The sequence below is a fragment of the Chelonia mydas genome, chromosome 10 (genome assembly GCF_015237465.2).
Source record: "Chelonia mydas isolate rCheMyd1 chromosome 10, rCheMyd1.pri.v2, whole genome shotgun sequence".
NCBI lineage: Eukaryota > Metazoa > Chordata > Testudines > Cheloniidae > Chelonia > Chelonia mydas.
Window position 1 is genome coordinate 55,082,259 of NC_051250.2, and position 19,930 is coordinate 55,102,188.

The 19,930-nt window shown below is 45.6% G+C and overlaps 1 protein-coding gene across 6 annotated transcripts in view; it reads right to left on the reverse strand.

The window, feature by feature from the left end:
- The window catches only part of TJP1 (tight junction protein 1), a 302,786-nt gene that overhangs the window by 163,670 nt on the left and 119,186 nt on the right, over nt 1–19,930 (reverse strand). The window lies entirely within an intron of this gene.

A 19,930-nucleotide genomic window follows, 5' to 3' on the forward strand; every position in this document is an offset into this window, starting at 1 on the left:
GTTAGCCCTATATATCAGTTATTCATATTCTGCCATCTGAAACATGCATATCTAAAGCAAATTTATTGAGCACCATATAGTGAACACTTTGGTTGGAGTAACTAGTGCTTTTAAACGCGCAGCCGCTAGAGAACTGTCTGGTTACTTGTGATTACATATTTTTATTTCAGCTAAGGAAGTCAGAAATCCAACAGCAAAATTGAGCTGTCAGGGGGAACATGTGGATTTTTGATACTCTCTTGTGCAATATACTCTATCTATTTATCTTCCTATGTGACTGGTATAGTGTGAATAATACTCATCTTTAAAAAGCAATCTGAATACAATTCATGACAAGTTACAAATAGAAGTTAAACATTCTTCATTTTATTTAACTGTTTCAGAATACAACATGCAAGAGAGCTGGATGGAAATTTCTTATGTGGGACGAGGCTGTGGTTTTCCCTGACACATAATTGTCAGGGCAGGGAAAGGCATGTCACATGTTGGCTTTGGTATGTCATACAACTCGAGATGGTCAACAAGTGACATGCTGTGAAATAATGAAACCCCAACTGTAATACCATACAGTATGTACTGGCCAAGCATATAGCCCTGCTGGTCTAAAAGTATTTTTTGCTTGTAACATAGAGGAATAGGATATGAGAAGTGTAGGAAAACAGTTACAGGGCCATCTTTTTGCGCTCCTTAGCAGACATGCAGTTACTAAGGCCTGGTCTACGCTACGAGTTTATGTCGGATTTAGCAGCATTAAATCCGAATTAACCCTGCACCCGTCCACACAACAAAGCCATTTTTTCGACATAAAGGGCTCTTAAAATCGATTTCTGTACTCCTCCCTGACGAGGGGATTAGCGCTGAAATCGACATCACCGTTTTGAATTAGGGTTAGTGTGGATGCAATTCGAAGGTATTGGCCTCCGGGAGCTATCCCACAGTGCACCATTGTGACCGCTCTGGACAGCACTCTGAACTCAGATGCACTGGCCAGGTGTATAGGAAAAGCCCCGGGAACTTTTGAATCTCATTTCCTGTTTGGCCAGGCGAGCTCATCAGCACAGGTGACCATGCAGAGCTCATCAGCACAGGTGACCATGCAGTCCCAGAATTGAAAAAGAGCTCCAGCATGGACCAAATGGGAGGTACTGGATCTGATAGCTGTATGGAGAGAGGAATCCGTGCTATAAGAACTACGTTCCAAAAGATGAAATGCCAAAACATTTCAAAAACTCTCAGAGGCCATGAGGGACAGAGGCTACATCAGGGATGCAACACAGTGCCGCGTGAAACTTAAGGAGCTCAGACAAGCATACCTGAAAACCAAAAAATCAAACGGACGCTCCGGGACAGAACCCCAGACATGCTGCTTCTACGCGAGCTGCATGCAATTCTAGGGGGGGCCGCCACCACTACCCCACCCCTGTCCGTGGACTCCGAGGATGGGATACTCTCCGCCATGGCTGAGGATTTTGCAGATGGGGAAGATGGGGAGGAGGATGAGCTTGGGGAGAGCACACAGCACACCGTTTTCCCCGACAGCCAGGATCTTTTTATCACCCTGACTGAAATACCCTCCCAACCCAATGAAGCCGGAGAAGGGACCTCTGGTGAGTGTACCTTTTTAAATATAATACATGTTATAAAAGCAAGCGTTTTTTAATGATTAAGTAGCCCTGAGGACTTGGGATGCATTCGTGGCCAGTACTGCTACTGGAAAAGTCTGTTAATGTGTCTGGGGATGGAGCGGAAATCTTCCAGGGACATCTCAATGAAGCTCTCCTGGAGGTAATCTAAAAGCCTTTGCAGAAGGTTTCTGGGGAGAGCAGCCTTATTCCGTCCTCCATGGTAGGACACTTTACCACGCCATGCTAGTAGCAAGTAATCTGGTATCATTGCATGACAAAGCCTGGCAGCATATGGTCCCAGTGTTTGCTGGCATTCAAGCAACATCCATTCTTTATCTCTCTGTGTTATCCTCAGGAGAGTGATATCATTCATGGTAACCTGGTTGAAATAGGGGAATTTGATTAAGGGGACATTCAGAGGTGCCCGTTCCTACTGGGCTGTTTGCCTGTGGCTGAAAATAAATCCTCCCCGCAGTGAGCCATGCGGTGGGAGGGGGGGCCATTGGCGCTGAGCTGTTCGCATTTGGCTAACAGGGATCTTCCCTGATACCAGCCACGTGGTGGGGGGAGAGGAAAAGCAATCATCCCAGAGAATTGGATGGGGGGAGTGGGATAGTTTGGTTTCTGCTAATGCATGATAACAGGAAAACTGCAACAGTAAATGGCCAGCTCAAAGGGCTTTGCTTGGTATGGGAAAGGAGGGGGCTGCTGTTATGAAGGTTGCAGAAGCCGAAAGACTATGGCTTACCATGGCCGCCTGCAAGCTGAATTCTGTTGCCCGGCCCTGCGTGTGTGATCTCTAACACCAAAGCTGCAGGCACTCAATATAAGATGCAAAATGCGACCTTGTACCAAAATCTCATGTGCTATGTAATGTGAATAGTGTTGTTCACTGTGAAAGAGTATAGCCATTGTTCTGTAAAATGTATCTTTTTAAATACTTCACTCCCTTTTTTTCCTCCAGTAGCTGCAAATGTTTCAAGCCTCCCTCCTCCATCCCAGAGGCTATCTCAGATAAGGCGGTGAAAAAAATGCATGCGCAATGACATGTTGTCTGAGCTCATGCAGTCGTCCAGCACTGACAGAGCTGTGTGGAAGGACACAATAGCAGAGTACAGGACGGTGGCTGATGAACGTGAGGAGAGGTGGCGGCAGGAAGATCAGAGGAGGCATGAAGAAACACTGGGGATACTGCGGGATCAAACGGACATACTCCGGCATCTGGTGGAGGTTCATGAACGGCAGCAGGATCACAGACTGCCGCTGCAGCCCCTGCTTAACTGCTCTCCCTCCTCCCCAAGTTCCATACCCTCCCCACCCAGACTCCCAAGAACACGGGGTGGGAGGCTCCAGGCACCCAAATACTCCACCCCAGTGGAGCAACAGAAGGCTGGCATTCAACAAGTTTTAAAGTGGCCTTTTCCTTCCCTCCTACCCTCCTCCCACACCCAACCCGGGCTACCTTGTATGTTATCTCCCTATTTTTATAATCAATTAATAAAGAATACATGTTTTTTAAATGATAGTGACTTTATTTCCTTTGCAAGCAAGCTGTGATTGAAGGTGGGAGGGCGGGTGGCTTACAGGGAATTAGAGTCAACCAAGGGGATGGGTTTTCATCAAGGAGAAACAAACAGAAGTGTCACACAGTACCCTGGCCAGTCATGAAACTAGCATGGCGTGGTTTTCAAAGCTTCTCTGATGCTCACCGCTTCCTGCTATGCTCTTCTAACCGCCCTAGTGTCTGGCTGTGTGTATTCAGCAGCCAGGCGATTTGCATCAACCTCCCACCCCACTATAAACATCTCCCCCTTACTCTCACAAAGATTGTGGAGCACACAACAAGCAGCAATAAAAATGGGAATATTGGTTTCGCTGAGGTCTGAGCGAGTCAGTAAACTGCACCAGCGACCCTTTAAATGTCCAAATGCACACTCTACCACCATTCTGCACTTGCTCAGCCTATAGTTGAACAGCTCCTGACTACTGTCCAGGGTGCCTGTGTACGGCTTCATGAGCCATGGCATTAAGGGGTAGGTTGCATCCCCAAGGATAACTATTGGCATTTCAACATCCCCAACAGTTATTTTCTGGTCTGGGAAGTAAATCCCTTCCTGCAGCCGTTTAAACAGACCAGAGTTCCTGAAGACGCGAGCATCATGAACCTTTCTCGGCCATCCCACGTTGATGTTGGTGAAACGTCCCTTGTGATCCACCAGTGCTTGCAGCACCATTGAAAAGTATCCCTTGCGGTTTATGTACTGGCTGCCCTGGTGGTCCGGTCCCAAGATAGGGCTATGCGTTCCGTCTATAGCCCCACCACGGCGAGGGAATCCCATTGCAGCAAAGCCATCTAGTATGACCTGCACATTTCCCAGAGTCACTACCTTTGATAGCAGCAGCTCAGCGATTGCGTTGGCTACTTGCATCACAGCAACCCCCACAGTAGATTTGTCCACTCCAAATTGATTCCCGACTGACCGGTAGCTGTCTGGCGTTGCAAGCTTCCACAGGGCTATTGCCACTCGCTTGTGAACTGTGAGGGCTGCTCTCATCTTGATATTCTTGCGCTTCAGGGCAGGGGAAAGCAAGTCACAAAGTTCCATGAAAGTGCCCTTACGCATGCAAAAGTTTCGGAGCCACTGGGAATCATCCCAGACCTACAACACTATGCGGTCCCACCACTCTGTGCTTGTTTCCCGGGCCCAGATTCGGCGTTCCACAGCATGAGCCTGCCCCATTAACACCATGATCTCCAAATTGTGGGGGAACGCAGTTTTAGAGAAAAGTGTGTTCAGGGCCTCATCACCACGCTGCCGTCGCCTCCTCGCCTGGTTTTTCAGGTGCTGTTTCTGCATACACTGCACGATAATGCGCGAGGTGTTTACAATGGTCATAACTGCTGGGGTGAGCTGAATGGGCTCCATGCTTGCTGTGCTATGGCGTCTGCTCCTGCTCGGGCAATCCAGGGAAAAGGGGACGAAACGATTGTTTGCTGTTGCTCTGGCGGAGGGAGGGGCAACTGACAACATGGCTTACAGGGTTGGCTTACAGGGAATTAAAATCAACAAAGGGGGTGGCTTTGCAAGAAACAAAATGGCCCCCTCAAGGATAGAACTCAAAACCTCAAGGATAGAACTCAAAACTGGGTTTAGCAGGCTGTTGATTTCACGGAGGGAGGGAGGAGAAAATGAATACAAAACAAATCTGGTCTATTTCTTGTTTTGATCCACTTCATCTATCTTTATACATCTTGCTGGCAGCAGACTGTGCAGTACGACCACTAGCCATCATCACCTGGGTGCTCGGCAGAAGACGGTGCAGTATGACGACTAGCCATCATCTTCTGCTGGCTGCAGATTAAAAGACAGTGCACTGCCGGTAGGACTGAATCACCATGAGACAAAACTTAAAAGGGAAATGACCTGGCTGAGTCACTCCCATGTTTGCCCAGGCGCCCCTGACCTCATCGAGGTCGGTTAAAAGAGCACCCTGGACTACATCGATGACGGCTACCAGTCATATTGCACTGTCTGCTGCCAAAAGGCAATAAACTGTTGCTGTGTAGCAATGCAGTACCGTGTCTGCCAGCACCCAGGAGACGTACGGTGACAATGAGCTGAGCGGGCTCCATGGTTGCCGTGGTATGGCATCTGCACAGGTAACTCAAGAAAAAAGGTGCAAAATGATTGTCTGCCCTTGCTTTCACGGAGGGAGGGAGGGAAGGCGGGCCTGATGATATGTACCCAGAACCACCCGCAACAATGTTTTAGCCCCATCAGGCACTGGGATTTCTACCCAGAATTCAAATGGGCGGCGGAGACTGCAGGAACTGTGGGATAGCCACCCACAGTGCAACGCTTCGGAAGTCGACGGTTGCCTCGGTACTGTGGACACACTCCGCCGACTACATGCACTTAGAGCATTTGTGTGGGGAAACACACAATCGACTGTATAAAAACGATTTCTACAAAACCGACTTCTATACATTCAACCTAATTTCATAGTCTAGACAAGGCCTAAGATTCCTGGCTCGCCAAAGGAAAGAGGACCATGGAGCCAGGGTTGCTTAGGAAGAGGAGGGTTTTGAGGGACTGGAAACAGTGAGCCACTGAAATTGAAACCAGGTTCACATGGAAATCCAGCACATAAGTTTTCCATGGGACCAGGCTCCTGGCAATTCACACTGAATCCTTATGCATCCAATAGAGAACATTTTCAATCTTGAAAATTTTGGACTGGTCCAGTGCCCACTGAAGCTAATAGGAGTCTATCCATTGATTCCCTTGGTGTTGGATTTAGCCCTTTGTGCACTGGGTGCACAGAGTTTCACATGTGTGAACTGCTGTAGGGCTTTGGTTCTTAAAAATTCTAAGAACTCCAAATCATGGAAGGCACTAACATTTTCCATGCACAACCATTTTCAATGTCGGTGGCTTCACTGACTCTCAGAGGACCCACACCACTTCTCCAAACCTCCCGCTCTTAAAATCTGAAGTAGTGGGGGTCCTCTCTTGCAGACTTCCAAAGGTATGGGGGAGAGAAACTATGCATCATACAAAGACCACAGAAGATATCTGCACTACACTTGGTAGTGCCCAGGTAAATTATACAACCATACATATGCATCATAGATCTCCTTAACTGTGCATTTTATGAGCTTAAAAGTCCATAGAAAACTGACTGAGTATAGGCTGCACAAAACCAGTTCTTATTACCACATTTATCTTCAATGAGGGCTATTTCCATGGCAAATGTAAAGTTTTACCACAGCCATTTTGAAAGCAGAGCTGTTCAAAAAAAATTTAAACATTTTTTCATTGTAGAGAAAGTGGATACTGTATTTTTCATTCTTCTTCTGTTAAAAAACAGCTAATAAACAATTTTAGCTCAAGCTTTTTATAAAAAAAATTTTTTCACAAAGAATAATCCTGAAAATGTTTTAGCCTAACAGGTGAGAGTTTCATAAAGTTAAGTGTGATTAAAGCACAAAGTTAGAATGCAAATGGTTACGCAATCTTCTGTATAGTCATCATTACTGCTCCTGCTGATACTGAATACAATATTCACTTATTTATCTCAGTTAGAATTCTACCTTACCAAATCTATTTGATCTAATCCATCTATCTAAGCGGCATTTTACAGGAAACAGATTTGCTGATTGATTCTGATTTACCAAATCTGAAAGTTTTTCAGAGAGACTAGCAACTGGCATGTTTCATCCGCTGACTACATCCTGATCTCCAACAAACAGGTACATAATTCCACATAGTTTGTAAAACTGGACACTGTACTTGCATCCAAAGGGCATTATCTGTTTTAGATGACAGAGAGCTACAAAGAGCCATGTATCTTTAATGAGATTCCAGGTTTATGATTTGAAAAACAACCTACATTTTTCCCAATTCAGTTACAGTTCTGAAGAAAAATCTTCCTAGGGTAGTTCCCAAATATCATGACAATTTAATAATTATTTTAAAATAGTGCCCAGGAGCTGCAATCAGGATTGTGACATATGGTCTTCAAACATATACAAAAACACAGTCCCTCCCCTAAAAATACTATAATTGAAGGCTGAGTGCGGCTGAACACTGCAGACTTTTATTACTGGATTAGATGGGAACACATATTGTATTTACCACATCTGGATGATGCTGAATGTTTTTTCATATCTTGCATTCCTAAACGATTAGGCAGCATAAACTTTACAAAAGAGTGAGGGCATGGCTACACTTGCAGAGGTAGAGCACTTTGAGTTAAACCCCCCTGCGAAGAGCACAGTAGGAAAAGAGCTGCAGTCTGTCCACACTGACAGCTGCAAGCCCACTGGTGTGGCCACATTTGCGGCACTTGCAGCGGCAATGGGAGCGGTGCATTATGGGCAGCTATCCCACAGAGCACCTCTTCCCATTCTGGTGCTGTGGCTTGTGGGAAGGGGGCGGAGGGGGGCGGGGCATTCTGGGTCCTGTCCCAAAGCCCTGTGATGCATCGGTTCGCATCCCAGCAATCCCTGTGCTTCCGTCCACATTTGGCACCATCTTTCAACGTTTTTTGTACTGCACGCTCTGTCTTCCCTTTTGGTTTGTGGGAATGGAGCCTGAACTGCTGAGGAGTATGCTGACGAGTCTCACCAGCATGTCATGTTTGGCAGTCGAGTTATTCCTTATGATCCAAAGTGACGGTGAGGGCTCCGACGATGATATCAACTTGAGTAACGCATATGACACGAGTTTGCTTGTGGCATTCATGGACATGCTCACCACCGTGGAACGCCGCTTTTGGGCTCGGGAAACAAGCACTGAGTGGAGGGATCACATCGTCATACAAGTCTGGGATGATGAGCAGTGGTTGCAGAACTTTCGGATGAGAAAAGCCACTTTCATGGTACTGTGTGATGAGCTCGCCCCACACTGCGGTGCAAGGACACAAGACGGTGGAGAAGTGGGTGGCTATTGCAGTCTGGAAGCTGGCAACTCCAGACAGCTACCAATCAGTCGCTAACCAGTTTGGAGTTGGAAAGTCGACCGTTGGAATTGTGTTGATGCAAGTTTGCAGGGCCATTAATTGCATCCTGCTCAGAAGAACTGTGACTCTGGGTAACGTGCATGACATTGTGGATGGCTTTGCACAAATGGGTTTCCCTAACTGCGGAGGGGTGATAGATGGCACACATATTCCAATTCTGGCACCAGCCAACCTAGCCTCCGAGTACGTTAATCGGAAGGGGTATTTCGCTTTGCTTCTCCAGGAGCTTGTGGATCACCGTGGGCGTTTCACTGACATTAACGCAGGCTGCCCCGGAAAGGTGCATGACTCATGCATCTTTCGGAACACTGGCCTGTTCAGGAAGCTGCAAGCCGGGACTTTTTCCCCAGACCAGAAGATCACCGTAGGGGAAGTTGAAATGCCCATTGTGATCCCTGGAGACCCCGCTTACCCTTTAATGCCCTGGTTCATTAAACCCTACACAGGGAGCCTTGACAGCAGCAAGGAGCGGTTCAACAACAGGCTGAGCTGGTGCAGCATGACTGGAGTGTGCTTTTGGTCATTTAAAGGGCCACTGGCGCTCTCTGCATGGGAAGCTGGACCTAGCGGTTATATCTGCGGGCTGTACCCTCCATAACATTTGTGAAGGGAAGGGTGAACGATTCACTCAGGCATGGAACTCGGAGGTTCAAAACCTGGAGGCTGAATCTGAACAGCCACAGAGCAGGGCTATTAGAGGGGGCTGCAAGGATTAGGGATGCCTTGAAGAAGCAATTTGAGGCTGAAAGCCACCAGTAACGTCTGGTGCCCTGCATGGGAGTGAAGTGCAGTGGTTCCAATGGTAATAGGAATCTGTGTTTGCTATGCTGACTTGCAGTACCTGTTTCTTTCTTGGGCTAAGGTATCTTTTACTTTATGCAATAATAAAGAATGTTTTCAAAGCAAAAAAAAATCCATTTATTGAAAAGAAAATTCATTTATTGAAAAGAAACCCAACTGCTTGGGAAACAGAAAGGTCAAGAGGGTGGGGTCAGGGCTGGCCTTACCATGAGGCGAACTGAGGCAGCCGCCTCAGGTGCCAGACTGTGGAGGGTGCCACTAGGACCCAGCATTTTGAAGTTTTGGCCCAAGCAAGGGTGCATGGGGGCGTCATTTCAGATCCCCACCTCAGCCAAAATGTTGTGGGCTGATCCTGGGTGGAGTGGGGAACGGTACAATCACAGATTTGTGTATGTCCTGTTATCATACTCACCTTCCTGTCTGGAGTGCTGTGTAATGAGTGCTGCTCTTCAGGGTGGCTATACTGCATGGTGATGGGGGTTGAGTGCAGTGGGTAAGAGTCGTAGTTTTCAGGGCTGGGTAGTGAAGCTATAGGTGTTGAAGGCAGCTGGTGGCGGTAAGAACACGGATGTTGGGGAAAGTGGGTTGGAGGTGACATGGGGCACAAGGGAAATAGTTTTGGGACAAGGGCTGCGGGGGGGGGGGGGACGGTATTGCTCCGCCTGCATGGCTACGAGCGCCTGGATAGAGTCTTCTGGGCACTCCATTTTGCTTATCAGCCGATCCGTGCTTTGCTGCCGAAGCAACGCGCTTTTGTGCCAGCACTCCTCATTCTGCTGGCAGATCCTCCTTTCACTGTCCCGCCACTCCTGCACTTTTTGATTTTCCTTACTTGAATGCTGCATTATGCAACATGTCTTCCTTGCTCCTACGTGGCCTCTTTCTGATTCTTTGGAGTCTTTCGGCTGGTGATAACACGGACGGCTGAGATCTCAAGGTTGCATCTGTAAAAGCAAAATGCAACAATTAACAGAGGCAGCATTGTTCACACCAGACAGAGCAATGATTCCCCCATACTTAAGGGCAAGCATAGTCTACACAATAGCATAATTTGCCCATCCCAACATGAGCGCACATAACCCACGAGAGCCCCAAAATGATGAGTAAGCACAGGGTCAAGCATGACTGATTGGTTCATGGCTGTACTGTCCTCTGGGTTTTTGTGCCTTGGGGAGAGCCAAAAGCAGCAGCGGGCCCCTATACTGAACACTGTCCCCACATTTTCCACAGGAGTTCATCCTGAAAGATATCTCGCTGCTGAAGGTGACCTGGGAAGCAAGGGAGGGTCTTCTACTGCAATGCAGCTTCCGCCCTGGCCCATATGCAGCTTGCCTGTGTGCAGCAATGGTTCCCCCGCCCCTCACGGCACAGTGGTGTGGACAAGTTAGCCTTACTGGGACAAGGACCACAGTGGCTCTCCTGAGAAACCTGCGCAAGTGCATTGCCCAAGTTCTGGATGAGACCTTTGAAGAGATCACTGAGGCTGATTCCTGTGATGTGAGAGAGCACGTCAACGCCCTATTCTGCATCTAGGCATGCATGCAGCCTTAACCCTCCTCACCCCAAGAGCCCGCACCAAATAACTTCCTTCCCAAAATAAAAGCCGCTTACCGGGAACCTCCTCTGGTGTTTGTCCTTCCCCAAGCACCAGCCGCCGCGACTGGCCACCTTCCTCCTGGCTTGAGAACAGCTCCTGGCTGCATGCATCTAGGGATTCTGGGGTGTCTTCCTCCGCCTCAGCACCCTCGCTCCCACTTTGCTGCTCCTCCTGCCTTGTTGAACTGGGCTCTGAAGTGTCCATGGTGGTACTCAGAGTGGAGGTGGGGTTGCCCCCAAGTACTGTGTCCAGCTCTTTGTAGAAACAGCAGGTAGCAGGGGCAGCACCGGAGTGGCTGTTTGCCTCATGGGCTTTGCAGTAGGCATTCCGCAGCTCCTTCACTTTAACCCTGCACTGCAGTGTGTCCCAGTTATGGCCCCTTTCCATCATGTCCCTTGATATGTGCCCGAAGGTATCGTAATTCCTATGGCTGGAGCGCAGCTGGGACTGGACAGCTTCCTCCCCCCAAACACTGATGAGGTCCAGCATCTTGCCATTGCTCCGTACTGGGGATTGCCTGGCACGTGGAGGCATGGTCACCTGGAAAGATTTGCTGAGAACACTCCATGCCTGGCTGAGCAAACGGGAAGGGGATTTTCAAAATTCCCAGAGAATTTAAAGGGCAGGTCTGACAGTTGGTCACCTGAGGGCAGGGCAGTAGAGTTCAAAGTGATAACCAGAGTGGCTAGAACAGGCATTGTGGGACACTTCTGGAGGCTGATCAGAGCACACTAACAGACCAGGGCATCCACACTGGCACCACGGAGCTCCAGTGGGAGCGCACTAAATGTTATCCCACTTGCAAGTTGGAGTGCCAGGAGCACTCTAGCTGCGGAGTCAGAGTGCTCTACATGCCTTGTCAGTGTGGACGGGCAGTGAGCTAGTGTGCCCAGGGCTCCTTTAATGTGCTCTAACTCGCAAGTGTAGCCAAGCCCTAAGAAAATTATGTAGTACATGGATTTCACTAGATAAATCTTTTTCTGACATCTGCCATATTTTTTTTTACGTGTGTGAAATGTTAATAATGGTAAAAGATGCTAGAGTGATAGGGAGAGCACTTCAGTCTCTAAGCTGCTTATGGAACAGGTAAAGCAAAGGCAAGAAGCAAAACAAGCTTCCCCACAATGTCCTGTCAGTGTGCCACAGCTCTAATTTGGCGGAATTGTTTCTAGGAATGAAAAAGACAGTTCTGTCTAGTTGGCCCTTAGAGCCCTCTGCTGGGAGTACCAACTGTGTTGGGTTGTGGTACTTGTCCACTGGGAACTGAACTTATAAATTGAATTCACTTAACACACCCATCAGATACCTACATCTTTCAGTCACCACCAACCTGAATTAGATTTGAAACAGTGACATAGAGGTAAAAGTCTCTCTTATTCACTGCCAATCCACTAACCTATGCAGTCCCCAGTAGTCACCACACCTGCTCAGCATCTTTCTGCATAAACCTGATGCTGCCCTTGATGAATAAGTCTTTCTAAAAGTATTTTCCAAGTTGAGAAGAGTTTACAGTGTTGCCAGGTGTCAGGATTTTCAGGAGTCAGATAAACTGTTACTTCTGGTGTGAATTCATTTAGGGTGAGCAAATGTTAAGAGAGACAATCAGATATGCTTGATATTGAAGCTTTTTACATAGCTTCTTAATATGATTGTGGAGATGGAGAAATACTTCAAATGAGACTTTGTTTAAACTTATTCTGGGATAGCAGATTATGTTTCCATACCTATAAAATGCAGCTCATTAGAAGGGACAACCCTCATTTATAGAGTGATATTTTTTTCCATCTCCCCAAACTGTAAGAGTAGCTCCCTTACTGTTTTCTTAACAAGATGCATCAAGACCATATTGAAAAAAGAAAACAAATTTTGAGAGAAGGAAGGAAAATCAGTTTCCACACTTTCCCCTTCCATTCTGATCTCATTTTTCTTCTGTCTCTATTTCTTCTCTGTTTTTCTTATTCTCCCCTTTCCCAAATCTGCATTCTCTTTTTCCCATCCCATAACCGGCTATCATTTATTTCTGTTTAAAAAAAAACACCCTCCTTTCCAGCAGGCTGTGGCCATCACGGGTTAGCATCCTCACCTTTTATGAAGTGAGATTACTGTAAATTTAGATTGTATGTGAAAATGAGTTAGATAATCTCAACCCAGTTTCAATGAATGGATATCCTGTTGATGCATGAGAACTCTTGGACAGGAATAGTAGAATGGAGAATTCTGGAATTATGTATTTTCACAATCAATATTAGGGCTGTGTCAACTCAGGCTTTGTCTTCACTCTTTAAAAAGATGCATTTTTTTACCTCAGGATAATGAATGCACATGAGCTACCCTGAGGTAAAAACGCAGTGAAGACAATGCACTTTAGTTTTACCATGAGGTAAACTCACTGAAGTCAGTGAAACTCACTATAGCCCTGCCTGGAGTTGACATCCCGTGGTTTATCTTGTGGTAAAACTAAAGTGCCTTGTCTCCACTGTGTTTTTACCTCAGGATAGCTCAAGCACGTTAATTATCCTGAGATAAAAAACTCTCCTTGTTTAGCAATGAAGACAAGGTCTCAAGTACCTTTATAAGCCATAGATGATGTTTTTCTTTATTTAAAAATAAACTCTATTCTTAAAAAAAGGTTATTTTATCACAAGAAATATGGCTAATGTTATGGGCTATCTCATAAGCCAAATGATGCTCTTAGCCAGAGTGGTCTTGTCTAAATTGAGAATTTTCACTGGTGCAAGCAATGGTGAGAGCACCACTGTTAAATGGCTGCCAGCATTTTTGCCACTATGTCATATTGACCTGGCCTATGCAGGGTTAGATTATAGAAAGAGTATAGCGAATAAGACAATGCTTATGATACTGGCTACTGGACCTGGGGCTCAGGAGATCTGGGTTCTATTCTTGGCTCTGTCACAGACTTCCTGTGTGACCTTGGCCAAGTCACTTAATTTCTCTGTGCCTCAGTTCCTCACTTGTAAAACTGGGATAATAATACTTTCTTTCTCCCATGCTTTATCTATTTAAACTATAAATTTCTGAAGGCAGAGACTGCCTTTTACTATACATATGTACAGCACTTAGCAAAATGGGATCCTGATCTCAGTTGAGGCCTCTAGGAGCTACCATAACAGTACTGTTAAAAATAAAAAGCATCTGTGCCCTATCCACACTAGCACTGGAGTCTGAGGAAAATACATGCAAAGGAGGGAGGCCATGCTGTGCACTGATAGTCTGCTAATTGAAAAACCGTAAGGCTTTCATGATGATCCTTAGATTGGGATTCCTAATATGTAGATCTTATCCATTAAATTAATACAACTTTGCCTGAAAGGGAGTGCCTAGCTATAGGCAACTGAACTAAGGAAATTTCAAAACATTGCTGAGGATGTACTGGTTAGATCTCAGGACTGGGAATGAGGCAACCTAGGTCATATCATAAATCTACCACTCGTTCTCTGTATGACCTTGGACAAAAGACTTTACCTCTTTGTGCCTCCATTTCTCCAAATGGGGGTGGTAATACACAGCTCTTTACAAAGTCAGGCTTACGGTCTTCAGATAAAGAGCTCTATACAAAAGCAAAGTATAATTGCTATATTTGACAGATAGGAATTGGGTTTCTTCTGTCTGTTAGTCTGTAAATGTACCTCAGGAGGGAAGGTAAAATAAACTAGTCTCTGGGGCTTGTTTAGTGTTGCAGATAAGTACTTCCCTGGGTGAACAGGCAAGGCTTTATCTCACTTATGCTCTTCAGTGAGTCATGAAGATGTAACCCTGATTATGGTGGTGCCTCAGAAGGCCCTAAGATCATGCAGCACTGCAGCATGTGTAACGCCCACTGAAAAAGGCGGTATCTTTGCTCAGATACAGACCACAGGGATAGAGGAAAGATTTTGTGATTTATTTTTACATAAGTACAAAGGGTCATCCACACTGAAGTGGTGAGATATTTCTACACTGAAACAGTTCAGCCAGTCTGCACCAACTGAAAAAGTTTACAAGTTTGTTTTTCTGCAGAGGAGTTAGGGCTATTGATATTTTCCCCTACAGACCTAAACACCCCTACTTATAGATTACGCATTGCTTATTTTAAAGTTTGACATTTTCATTTTTTTAATCATTAGTACAACCAGGCAGAGGCCAGGTCAGGGATTGTTTTTATTTCTGTGCACATTACCAGTGCTAAACTAATAATGATAGTAATTAATATTTATATTGTGTCAGTGCCCAGGGACTGTAATCAGGAACAGGGCCCATCATGCTAAATGCTGGCCTGGCTAATGATAATTTTACACTTGATTTGCCAGAGTTTATGCTCCTTTCTATGTTCCTTAGTAGGATCTGACTTCCAGTTTTTAAAGGATATCTTTTTGTCTCTAACTGCCTCTTTCACTCTGTTGTTTAGCCATGGTCCTCTTACTGTTTTTATTATTATTTCATTTGAGCCTCTATTATGGTGTGTTTAAATAGTTTCCAAGCAGCTTGCAGGCATTTCACTCTTGTGACTGCTCCTTTTAATTTCTATTTAACTAGCTTCCTAATTTTTGTGCAGTTCCCCTTTTTGAAGTTGAATGCTACTGTGGTGGGTTTCTTTAATATTTCCCCCCCTACAAAGATGTTAAATTAAATTATATTATGATCACTATTATCAAGAAGTTCAGATATATTCACTTCTTGGACCAGATCTCTCCCTGGTGGGTTCCAGGATTAGCTGCTTCAAGAAGCAGTCATTAATGGTGTCCAGAAATTTTATCTCTTCATTCCTTACAGAAGAAATCCCCAATTATTATTGGGTTTTCTGTTTTTGTAGCCTCTCTAATCTATCTGAGCATTTCACAGTCACCATCAGCATCCTGGTCAGATGGTTTGTAGTATATTCCTACTTCTATGCTCTTATTATTCAAGCATAGACTTTCAAGCTATAGAGATTCTATGGTACTGTTTGATTCATTTCAGATTTTTACTATCATTGACTCTGTGCTTTCTTTCACATGTAGTGCCTCTCCCACACCAGCATGACATATTCTGTCATTCCTATATATTTTGTACCCTGGTATTGCCATATCCCCTTGATTATCATCATTACATCAAGTTTCTGTTATGCCTCTTATATCAATATCCTCATTTAATACCAAGAACTCAAATCCACACGTTTGTATGTAGACTGCTTGCATTTGTATACAAGCACTTATAAAATTTGTCAATATTTAGTTGTCTGCCTTCATGTGATGTAATTGAATGGGGCTCTTTTTCATTTGACTACTGTTCTTTAGTTCCTACCTGTTGTTTATCAACTTTCCCCTTTAGTAGGATATAGAGTATTCCCTTTAATAAATCCTCCCCAAAGGGATGTGTCTGTCCACACTGTGTGCTCCTCCACACCTGTTGGCTTTCTCCCAGCCCTTAGTTTAAAAATTCCCCTCGAACCTTTTTAATTTTACATATAGTACCAACAATCTGGTTCCCTTTTGGTTTAGGTGGAGCCCATCCTTCCTTTATAGGTCCTCCATTCCCAAAAGCTTCCTCAATTCCTAATAAAACTAATTCCCTCCTCTGAACACCATCGCCTCATTCAGGCATTGAAACCCTACAGTTCTGCCTATCTAACTGACCCTACACATTGAACAAGAAGCATTTCAGAGAATGCTACCACAGAGGACTTTAATCTCTTACTTAGTGGCCTAAATTTGGCCTCCAGGACTTCTCTCCTACCTTTCCCTATGTCACTGGTACCTACATGTATCACAACTACCAATTCCTCCCCAACACTGGACATAAATCTATCTAAATGTCTCAAGAGGTCCACAACTTTCACATCCATCAGGCAATTCACACCCAGCTATCACAAACCCAATTATCTATATTTCTAATAATCAATTTCCCCATTACTACTACCTTTCTCTTACTAATAACTGGGGTCTCCTTATCTGGACAGGTATCATCAGTTTAAGAAAATACCATGATATCATCTTGAAGGAAGGTCCTGACTCATAGACTTTAAGGTCAGAAGGGACCATTACAATCATCTAGTCTGGTCTCCTGCACAACACAGGCCACAGAATCTCACCCACCCACTGCTGTAACAAACCCCTGACCTATATCTGAACTACTGAAGTCCACAACTAGTGGTTTAAAGACTTTAAGATGCAGAGAATCCTCCAGCAAGTGACCCCTGCCCCATGCTGCAGAGGAAGGCGAAAACCCCCCAGGGCCTCTGCCAATCTGCCCTGGAGGAAAATTCCTTCCCCACCCCAAATATGGCAATCAGCTAAACCCTGAGCATGTGGGCAAGACTCACCAACCAGACACCCAGGAAAGAATTCTCTGTAGTAACTCAGATCCCATCCTATCTAGTGTCCCATCACAGGCCATTGGGACCATTTCCCCTCACTCCAGCTTGATGTTCTCCTTCCCTCAGACTTTCATCCTTCTCAAGAGCATAGAGGCTACCAGACTGCTCTACTATGTCACAGAAAGTCTCATCCACGTACTTCCATTAGATCGTCCAGTGTAGTCACTCTAGGCTCAAGAGCCTCTACTCAGTCTCTGTAAGCCATGAGTTGTTTGCACCAAATGCACATCGGATGAGGTGCTTACCCCCACACCAGGTAGAGCAGATTAAGTTAGGTTAATTAACCTGATAGGCTGCACCTGAGGGAAAGCCAGGGTTTGAAAGGCCAACTGACAGTGGAGCCCCGTTGAGAAGGAACTAGCAGGACTGGTATAAAGTCAGGACGTTGGCAGTGGAAAAATAGTGCAGGGGAAATAGTCTGTAATTACTTCCTGGGAGAAGGGGAACAGCCAGAAGATGTAGGAAAGAGGAACAGGGTCTGGGAGAGAGCTGGCCACAATTGCTAGACACGGGGTCCCTGGATGGAATCTGGAGTAGAGGGTGTGCCTGAGTTCCCCTACCACCACTGGAGGAATGGCCAGATAAGGACAGTGAAGGGAAAACTGCCATTTTGTATGGAGAGACTTTGATATCCTGGAAGGGAAAACCACAGAGTTATCTGGTCAGAGGGCCAAGTCACAAAGAGGAAGCTGCAGCTTCTAGAGTGAGAGGGTCCACAGAGAAAAGAGAGGACAATGTGGGGAGACAACACAAGGGCAGGCTTTGGACCTGAAAGAGAGCTAATCCCCAGAGTAGCCAGTAGACGGTGCCCTAGAAGTAAGTAGACCCCGTTACAGCACACATAGGTAATCATATGGGCTGCACTCAGTGCAATAAACCAGATAGCCTCCACTTTGTGGCTGGACTTCTGTCTGTATTATTTTTATTCTCCAGGGGTTTTTGTGTGTTTTTGTTTTGGGGGGAGAAAAGGGGGTTATTTGCCTAAATTTAGAAAATGTTTCTCTGGTGTATCTGGCTCTCACGCTCCTTCTCTAAAGTCCCTCAAAAATCTCCTCATTGCTAGTTCCTCTGGGGGCTTAGGAGCTGTCTTTTTAAACCCCTGTTCTTCCTGAGTTAGCCCTACTCACATGGATTCTAAAAGGATTAGGGATCAAAGAATTGCAGGCTAAAGCCTCGTTCGGAAGCTCCCACCCTTGCCTAGCAGGCTGCTGTGCTCAGCACACAGAACCCCAAACAGACCACAGTATAAACTTCAATCAAGCAGCCACATGGCAAAACAGCAAGCATACAACAAATTAACAGACAACCCACTCCTTCACCTAGCGAACTCCCTTGCAAAACTCCCCTTTTTTGCTAGTCCTGTTTGCTAGTTCGAAGAGAGCATGAGAAAACCAAGGAAGGAGAGAGGAACTGCATTAAAGGGTGAGGCAACGGGCTATGATACACTTATGTTAGCATTCCAGACTTTAAATTCCTCTGGTTTTCCCACAGCTCTGGTCTGACGGTTCTTGTTTACCAGACTCCTAAGGCCTCAATAGCTTCACATCCTGGGCTTTACCATAGATGGGAGAGTTCCTCAAGCTAAAGAGTAAAATGTTATCCTACTGCATCAACATTCTGTAAAGAGGTGAATTTTGCCTCTGAAACTAGTCAATTCAGCCAATATAATCACCCCAGCATTAAAGTGCTCTGTGCCGTAATAGGATCAGGACTGCCTTTCAAAAGTCATGCATATAGGGTTTGTTGGGAGTAACCACTTCATTTACTCTGGGCTAAACTCAGCTTTCCATGGAAGCAGTGATTTGCAAAGTGTACCTCCTTGCAGAGCCTGGTTGGCTGTACCCCAGAAGGGGAATCACGTGAGACAGGGCAGATGGCAGTAATAGTGTCCACCAGTGTTCCCTCTAATTTTTTATGTGCATGTGAGAAATTAATTTTGTTATGTGCACCAATATGGAGGTGATGTGCAACACATCTCGAAGAACACCAGTTACAGAAAAGGTAACTGTCTTTTTTGGCATAAGTGGTAGTGTGCACAACACTATGTCAGCAGGAGAGCTCCTCCTGCCAACATAGCTACCATGGCTCATTGGGAGTGCTTTAATTATGTCTGGGAGAAATCTCTCCGGCTGACATAGAGCAGCTACATGAGAGATCTTACAGCGGCGCAGCTGCATTAGTACAGCTGTGCCACTCTAAGGTCTCTAGTGTAGACATAACCCTAGACCAGTGGTTCTCAACCAGGGGTCTGAGGCCCCCTGGGGGCCCACGAGCAGGTTTCAGGTGGCCACTAAGCAGGGCTGACATTAGACTCACTGGGGCCCAGGGCAGAAACCCGAACCCTGCCACATGGGGTGGAAGCCTGGGCCCTGAGCCTACCACCCAGGGCTGAAGCTGAAGCCTGAGCAATGAAGCTTTGCAGGGGGATTCTCTGCACCTTGAAGTCTTTAAACCACAAGTTGAGAACTTCAATAGCTCAGACATAAGTTAGGGGTTTGTTACAGGAGTTGGTGGGTGAGATTCCGTGGCCTGCATTGTTCAGGAGGTCAGACTAGACGATCATAATGGTCCCTTCTTACCTTAAAGTCTATGATTCTATTATTCTATCCTTTGGGAACCTATTCCAGCACTTAACTATCCTTATAGTTAGAAAGTTTCCCCTAAGGATGCTCCATATCACTGCAATCCTCTTCCCCTAGGCAGAATTTCTATATGGGTCATCCTCTTCACACTCTGGGTGAGTCTAGCCCTCTAACTCTCTTTCTTAATATTTTTAGCAAATGACTTGGTTGCTGCAATTTATTGCAACAGAAACTGTGATATATGTCATTTTTACATTTATATCGCACCTTTCTCCCCAGAGGAATATACATACAACCAACACGGAAATGCAGTCAGCTCTAGGGTACAAGTAGCAAAGTGGGCAGTTGGCACATTGCACAAAATTGGGGTGGAAAACAGAATATTTGAGTTAAGTTGAACATTCCCTCATTCTATCAAAAAGTGCCATGGGTTTTTTAATGTCAATGC